This window comes from Protopterus annectens, chromosome 3.part0, assembly GCF_019279795.1.
Source record: "Protopterus annectens isolate FY-2018-M chromosome 3.part0, PAN1.0, whole genome shotgun sequence".
Taxonomy (NCBI): domain Eukaryota; kingdom Metazoa; phylum Chordata; order Ceratodontiformes; family Protopteridae; genus Protopterus; species Protopterus annectens.
In genome coordinates this window covers 146,865,744-146,874,921 of record NC_056731.1, presented here as the reverse complement: position 1 = coordinate 146,874,921, position 9,178 = coordinate 146,865,744, and positions in this window count along the sequence as shown.

The window sequence follows — 9,178 nt, the reverse complement described above, 5'->3', positions numbered from 1 at the left end:
ACTAAGGGACTCTGGCTAACAAAGTTTGCAGATGACTGCAAACTGGGAGCCATTATTGAATCCCCAAATGATGTGGATACTCTACAAAAGGGCCTTACAGAAACAGATGCTTGGTGCCAGAGCCATGGGCTCAAGCTCAATGCCAAGAAATGTATTGTTATCCCCTTTGGGAAAAAACATGTATCCATGAATTACCATATAGGTGGCAGTACACTAAAGACAGAAAGTGTGATAAGAGACTTAGGGACACAGGTGGACAGTGGTCTCACCTTCGATAACCACATCGCCACAACAGTCAGGAAATCCTTCTATGTGGCACACCTCATCACGAAGGGCTTTTCATCCAGAAAAAAGGAGGTCATTGTCCCACTGTACTCATCCCTCATTAGACCCATTATAGAATACAATGCCCCATTTGGTATGTACCTCTCAAGACATCTGCAACAACTGGAAAGGCTTCAGAAATACCTCACTAAAATAATCACAGGCCTAAAGCAGATGCCCTACGCTGACCGCCTTAAAAAACTCCAGCTATACTCTGTCGCATATTGTCTACTCAGAGGCAATCTCTGCTTAACATACAAGGCCATGTCAAACCCAGAGCTGTTGGACATGCTACACTTAAAGAAATCCCAATCCCTCAGAACTACACGCTCCAGGGATCTAAACCTTGTCATCACAATAAACAAAACATGCTGGAGGGATAGGTTCCTGACCCAGAGACTCCCCAGACTCTGGAATAGATTGCCCATACATGTCAAGCAGAGTGCCTCTTTGGACCTCTTCAAGAGGAACCTTGACGATTGGATGGGAGAAAGGAAATTCACCCCAGGGATCACGTCAGTCACCCTGCTAGACAGGGGTCCAGGAAAGTAAATAATGTGGGAAGAAATAGCCAGGGAATTGTTATGGCTAGGCTTGTATAGGCCCTAGGGCTGATAACCTAGTACCAACCTATGAACCTATGAACCTATGAATCTACATCTTGGATGACCCCCCCCCCACTGATTAGCTTATTGATCTAGTCTCTTGCTGGGCATAGAAGGAACGAGACTCTGTTGAACCAGTACCCTGATGTCCAGAGAAGTTTTTGGCACCACCAAAGGACAGACCCCACTGGAACAAAGCTGTCCCTGTTGATGCTATGGTTGTGGAAGCAGCCACAAAAAAGGAGCTAGATGAGCAGAGCTCCTCTGTTAATTCCCTAGCAGAAAGGTGAGGGCATTGGATAGATTTGGGAAGCACATTTTTGCTTCAGTGACCTTTGCCTTGCAGTCCCTGAATTATTTAGCACACTTTATGAGGCCACAAAGGGATTTGATAAGAGCTCTCTAATTCCCTATCTGAGCCCCATGCCTTGGAATATTAGAAAGGTCCTCTTCACAGCTGGCCACTCAATTGTCCATTTCCAATCCATCCATGAGGTTGATATCCCATGCTGCAGAGGGAACCTCACAGGCTGTTGGTTCAGACATTGCCATCCAGAGATATGCCCGGATGCTATAATAGAACCTTAAGGAGACCTTTAAGTCTTCTTTTATCAGTGCTGCTTTTGATGGATGCTCCTTGTTTGGCCCTTCTGTTAAAGAATGCTTTCCTGCAATGAACAGGAAAAAAGACTCTGTCATAGAGATTCACTTTTCTACCCCTCAGCAATCTTTTTCCCAGAATCAAAGAGGGGGCAAGAAAATGTGGTTCCATAAGTCCCAGGGGGTCTTTCCAGGATCATTACCAGGACAAGTCCTCCAGAGGCAGAGAGGGGGGTTAAAATGGAAGATTCTGTCCTTGTGGCAGAGGAGATTCCCAAAACTAGGGTTTCTGATACTTCTTTCCAGAAAGACCCTGAAGTCTTGCTGGACTACTTGCCTCTGGAGGCAGTCAGGGGCACTTCTCCTTGCACCCAGATGTCTGGGGTTCTATAACAAAAGATTTTTGGATGCTAAAAATAATATACAGAGGTTATTTCATACCATTTTACAGATTCCTCCAATCAAAAGAAGAAAGCTTCCTGGCATCCAACCCAGTTAGAGAGCAGCTGCAGCTCATGAGATTCAAAGGCTTCTAGACAAGCGTCATCCAGGAAGTCCCACCAGACCAAAGAGGATCAGACCTTACTCAAGGTTCTTTTTAGTGCTACAGAAGATGGGGGACCTGAGACCAATTTTGTATCTAAGCAACTTGAACCAGTTTGGAAAGCCAGTGTTCCAAATGATCACAGTTCAGATCATCCTGCCTTTGCTGTGCAGAGACAATTGGATATGCTCAATCAATGTAAAAGATGGTACTGTAGAGCAGAGTGCACGTGGTGTACCTTTAAGAAGCATATCAAGGACTGAACGTGCACATATAAATACCAGGCACATGCTACTCCTAGTGCCATTTTGAGAGTGCAGCCAGAGATTGAGCATGTATGATTGCAGTTGTTAGTTTGTATATGTTACTTAAGTTAAAGTCAGTAAACTTCTATCGTAATGTGTTTGTATATAATAAAGCTGCTTGAACAGACCCCATGAAGACTCTTGTATTATGTCCAAAGTAGGAGAGTGACATGGTGTCAGAACCGGGATTCCAAAGAATGATATTCAAAGCCATGAGGTGCAGAGATAACAGGAGGTTGGCATAATGGTTAAGGTGTTTGCCTTATAAATCTAAGGTGCAGGGTTTGATTCTCACATGGGGTAATTGGCTAGGCTTAAAATGCACCACAAAGGCAGTTAGCCTAGTACTAATCTATGAACCTAAACTAAGAGAAACAAGCATGAAAAAGAGCCAGGTAAGAATCAAAGGTAATGAGAATTTGGACAAACTGCTTATTTTATAAACAAGATAAAATGGGGCATTACATGGACACAAACCACATTATTAAACAAGTGGGATGCACAAGAGGTTTATTAACTAAGCAAAACGTTTAAGATTAAGATAGTTGATAAAATCATTATCAGAAAAGCAAAATGAATACGTTTAAAGCAAAATGAGTGTGAGGCAAAAGGGGTATGTTTGGAGTAAAATGAGCACAAGAAAAGTACAATGGGCATGAAAAGAGATAAAATGGGCAAAACAAATATAATAAGGGTTGTGAAGATATGTGAAGGCTGCCAGCCTAGCTAGATAGAATTTTGTAGATAATTCTGTCATTTGTAAATATTACTATAAGCCACAGGCTTGTTCTCTTAAATGGAAGAAAATGCTGTTAAAGGTTGAACTTAAAAAATGTAACCACATTGCACTCTGCTGAAGGAAAGCTGGTAAGCCAAGCATTGTAACATTGTTTGATGTCAAAACACGGAGCCATCATGTCTGAACCAGCGGATTCTGCCTATTGTTTTGAGGCCAGAATAAATGGCTAGAATTTACATGTATAATTTTTTTTATTGCTCTGGCTTCCTGACCAGCTGCAAGATCAAATGGGCTATTAACCTCTGAGTTTCTGTTAGCCTGGGAAAAACCAGAGAATTGTTAAGAATGATGTAATGTGAAGTAGCACTGTGTTATCAATTTAAAGAGAACAAATCAGAGTGCATTTTTTAGCATTTGTCTTGAAAACATCCAACATCACCAGCACTGTCTTGCTCTATATGTAAGTTTATCTTAGAACTGTGTTTTCTCTTAGAAATAGCTAGGAAACAGGAAGATTAGACAGTTTTAACTGTACTGATGTCAGAACTATTCTACTATATTATTTTAAGCATTTCTCTGTGATCTCTCAACTTTTGACTAGGACTTTGTAGTAAGAAGTATTGTCTTGTGTTTTTATTATTTATTATTAAATATTTTTAAACCTTTCAACTGTGGCTGTTTTGTGTAGAAATAATTTAAGCTCTAGAGTACATTGTATGTATATATATATATATATATATATATATATATATATATATATATATATATATATATATGTATACTAATACTGTACAAAGCCACTCCAAATAAGCCTTGACTGTTCAGTTGCACTTACAATTTGGATAATAATATTGCACAGTAAAATTGAACACACTTTGATAAGGGCCTTTTTCGTAGCTGATAAATATTAGTGGGTGGCGGCAGTGATTTCTACTATATAGTCTGGGTAAAAGGGGCACAGCTGGAGAACCAGTGCCAGCCTTCCCCAGGAATGTCTGCATGGTTGTATATAACTCTTATCTCAGTGTGTGTGTGTCGGGCAGGGACACGAAGCACTGGTTGGACATAGGGGGTGCTGGAGGTTTTAGCTTGCCCACTAAGCTGAGATCTGAACCCTATAGCTGTGCCAGTGTGGAGTCTTATTGGGGATTTGGAAAGAAAGGGAGAAACCAGCCCCAGACTGACTGTGATCCCTGTGTGCTCTAAAGGGAAATTGTACTTTACTGTGTGTGTATTTGTTATCCTTCCCAATGTTTATGCCCCTCACTGGTATTAATGGTGAGGATTGAGCCTCCTTGATTGGTGGGTCAGTGCACATGCATCACATATCAATTGTTTGGCAGTGGTGGAATATCCACACCACATATTAATTGGTTGGCAAATACTAATTGGCTTGTAGTGGTGTGGGTAGTGTGAATTCCTGTAGCTTGTGCACAGTGATCCCTGAAGGTGTTTTTGTACTCTAAATCAGCCACGCGTGAATACTCAGAGTTCAGATCACAATTGTTTTATTTCTTTTGTTTAGTCAGGGAGAGCAGGCAAGCATGTCAGCAAAGGAATATGGAAAGCTGACAAGGAGCCAGCTGGCTGAGATGTTCCAGGCCAGGGGACTGGTGCATGGAAACCTGACTAAGGCAGACATGATTGCAGCTTTGGTCCCAGCTGCATCAAAAAACAGCAATCAGGAGGGTGATCAGACTGGCTGTGGAGATGTACAACATTCAGAGAATGGACAGCTCAACCTTTCTGCAGAGGACTTAAAAATCCATCTGGAGCTAAAATGACTTGAGTTGGGGCCAGGCATTTGAAAACAGAAGCAGCAGAGAGACAGAAACATCTACAGGCTGAGGAGAATGAGAAACTGCTATGCCTGAAAGCTGAGAAGGAAAGGCAGAGGAAGAACAAAAAGGAGATGTTGACTCTTCACCAGAGTCATGGAGGTAATGGGGAAGGGAGTAACTGGACCCCAAAAGCACAAAAGGTCAGTAAATTTCAGTTAATTTTGATAGTTTCATTCACATGTTTGAGAGGGTATGTAAACAGTATGATGTTGACCAAAGGCTCTGGGTATGGTTCCTGACCCCCTTACTCCATGGTAAAACTGTAACTGTTTTGTCCAAAATATCTGACATTGACTGTTTTAATTATACTGCTGTTAAGAACTGTTTGTTAGAATTTTTTAAGTTAACACCTGAAACGTATAGGGAAAAGTTTTGTGAGCATAGACGCAAGGCAGATGAAAGTGTGTGTGAATATGTTGCTGAACTGAGCACTTATATTCAGAGGTTGGTGAGTGGATGTCAGGTTACCACTTTTGAAGGGCTGGCAGACCTTTTGGTGAGGGAACAAGCCCTTAGCACTTTGCCTGAGGACATGAGGATCTGGTTAGCTGATAGACAATGTGCTACTTCAGATGAGTTGGGGAAGAAAAGAAACCTATACCTAGCAAACAGGGCATCCCTGCACAGGAAATGACCCCCAGTACTCCTCATGGGCTAAAGGAACCCATGGTGGGCAGCAGAGACTGCCCCAACAGAATCTGCCAGTAGCAGGGGGAGCCACTAGTCCAGGTACATATCCAGGACCTAGGATTAAATGTTTTCAATGCAACCAGTGGAGCCATGTAATATACAGATGTCCACAGATGCAAGGTGGGGAACAAAAGGTGAGAGAGCCAATACATGGGGAAGACAAAATGCCAATAGTGGGTTGTCTTGAGACAACAGGGGTACCAAACTACCATCCTGCAGATGTTCTGATAGGGAAAGATTTTGATGAGGCAGTAACACGTGTTAAAGCAGTTACACGCAGTCAGGCTTGAAGACAAGCATGTGGATCTGGTAGCCTGGGTGAGACCCAGACAGACCACATACTTGCAGCCAGTACTGGTGATGTGGTTACTTCAGTGAGGGAGTTACTCTGTAGCAGTGAGACTGAAGGTGAGCCACAGCTGCTTGTGGGTACTGATGTTCCCTTGGACAGAGTGACTACAAAGGTAGAGGTGAGTAGTAGTACCCAGGCTGACAGTGAGGCACCGCTGTCAGAGAAAGATGGACTTCCTGTGGAAGGGGAGCTGGGAAGGGTTAAAAAGAGAGAGTTGAAACAGGCTCAGCTCTCAGACCCTACATTGCAAGGCCTGAGGCAGGTAGCTAGGGTGGCACCTGATTCTCAAAGGAAGAGGGGATCTGTATACTGGGACAAAGGGTTACTGTATAGAGAGTGGACCCCTGAGGGAGAGCTAGAAGGTGAGATGGTACAGCAGTTGGTATTGCCTAGAGCCTACTATCTGGTGCTTCTAGCCATAGCCCATGATATTCCCTTTGCAGGTCATAGGGGCATAAAATGTACAAAGAGATGTATTGTTCAGAACTTCTATTGGCCTGGAATTTCCAGAGATGTAACAGGGTACTACAGGACCTGTGACCAGTGCCAAAAGGTAGGGAAGGCAGGAGACAAGGTGAGTGCTTCCTTGATGCCTTTGCCTGTGATTGAGGCGCCATTTCAGAGGGTAGCTATGGATATTGTGGGGCCTCTGAGTACCCCAAGTTCCACAGGGAAAAAGTATATCCTAGTGGTAGTAGATTTATGCTATAAGATACCCTGAGGCAGTGGCTTTGTCCTCCATTGAGGCAGAAAAGGTGGCAAATGCCTTGTTAGAGATTTTCAGCAGGTTAGGTTTCCCAAAAGAAATGATGACTGACAGAGGTGCCAATTTCATGTCAGACCTGCTGGCTTGTCTGTGGAAGTACTGCGGGGTAAAGCACCTGAAGACCACCCCCTACCATCCCCAGAGAAATGGTCTTATTGAGAGGTTAAACTCTACAATGAAGTCCATGCTACGGGCATTTCCAGACCAGTTTACGAGGGAGTGGGACAAACATTTGCCCCATCTGTTGTATGCTTACAGAGAGGTTCCCCAGGAATCCACAGGTTTTCACCCTTTGTGTTGCTGTATGGGCATAGGGTGAGGGGACCTCTAGGTTTAATTTGAGATGAATGGGAAGGTGAGTGTGAATCTCACAAGGAGTCTATTGTGGAATATGTCCTAAACCTCTGGATAAGGCTCAGGAAACTCATGGGCTTGGCCCAAGAGAACCTGGCAGAAGTCCAACAACAGAAAAAGGTATGGTATGACATGAATGCTCGAGCTAGAGAGTATGCTGTAGGGCAGCAGGTAATGGTTCTCATTCCTGAAAAGACACAACAAGCTACAATCAGCTTGGGAGGGACCCTACAAGGTGGTAAGAAAGGTAAGTGATGTTAACTACATGGTGGAACTGCTAGGCAGGAGGCAGCAGCACAAATTGTACCATGTTAGCATGATGAAACCTTATCATGATAGGGAGGCCCTTGTGCTGAGTATTTGCAGTGGCTTGCTGGAGGAGTCTGAGGGAGAGCTGGTGACTAATCTCCTCAGTGAGGCTTGGACTGACACCTCAGTGGAAGGGATAGCAATGTCCCAGCAGTTATCTCCGACCCAGGTTCGAGAAATCCAAGCAGTGTTACATGAGTTTGGGGACATATTCACTGGGAAACCAGGGTGCACCCACCTGGTGCAGCATCAGGTGGATACAGGACCCCAAAGTCCTATTAGGCAGGCCCCTTAATAGGGTGCCTGAGAGATTCAAACATACTCTGAGGGGGGAGATACAGGAAATGTTGAGACTAGGGGTAATTCAAGAGTCCAACAGTCCCTGGGCCTCCCCGGTGGTGCTGGTGCCAAAGAAGGATGGCAGAACTAGGTTCTGTGTGGACTACAGGAAATTAAATACTCACACAGAGTCAGATGCTTACCCCATGCCTAGAACAGATGAGGCCCTACAGCAGCTGGGTGGGGCTAAATATCTTACCACCATTGATCTTACCATGGGTTACTGGCAGGTGCCCTTGACTCCCAGTCTCTGTGATCTCTCAACTCTTGGCTAGCACTGTGTAGTAAAAAGTATTGTCTTGTGTTTATATTATTTATTATTAAATATTTTTATACCTTTCAACTGTGGTTGTTTTATGTAGAGATAATTTAAGCTCTAGTGTACATTGTATATATATATATATATATATATATATATATATATATATATACTGATACTGTACAAAGCCACTCCAAATAAGGCTTGACTGTTCAGTTGCACTTACCATTTGGTTAATAATACTGCACAGTAGAATTGGACACCCTTTGATAAGGGCCTTTTTGGTAGCTGATAAATATTAGTGGGTGGTGGCAGTGATTTCTACCTTATAGTCTGGGTAGAAGGGGCACAGCTGGAGAACCTGTGCCAGCCTTCCCCAGGAGTGTCTGTCTGGTTGTATATAACTCTTATCTCAGTGTGTATGTGTCAGCTACTTGGGCAGGGACACAAAGCACTGGTTGGACAGAGAGAGTGCTGGAGGTTTTAACTTGCCCACTAGGCTGAGATCTGGACCCTATAGCTGTGCCAGTGAGGAGTCTTATTGGGGATCTGGAGAGAAAGGGAGAAACCAGCCCCAGACAGACCTTGATCTCTGTGTGTTCTTATAGGTTCATAGGTTGGTGCTAGGCTATGGGCCCTATGGTCTAGCCATAACAATTCCCTGGATATTTCTTCCCACAATATTTACTTCCCTCGACCCCTGTCTAACAGGGCAACTGACATGATCCCCGGGGTGAATTTTCTATCTCTCATCCAATCATCAAGGTTCCTTTTGAAGAGGGCCAAGGAGGCACTCTGCTTGACATGTATGGGCAGTCTATTCCAGAGTATGGGGAGTCTCTGGGTCAGGAGCCTATCCCTCCAGCATGTTTTGTTCATTGCGATGACAAGGTTTAGATCCCTGGAGCATGTGGCTCAGAGGGATTGGGATTTCTTTAAGTGGAGCATGTCCAACAGTTCAGGGTTTGACATGGCCTTGTATATTAAGCAGAGATTGCCTCTGAGTAGACAATATGCCACAGAGTATAGCTGGAGTTTTTTAGACGGTCAGCATAGGGCATCTGCTTTAGGCCTGTGATTCTTTTAGTGAGGTATTTCTGCGGCCTTTCCAGCTGTTGCAGATGTGTTGTGAGGTACACACTAAACGGGGC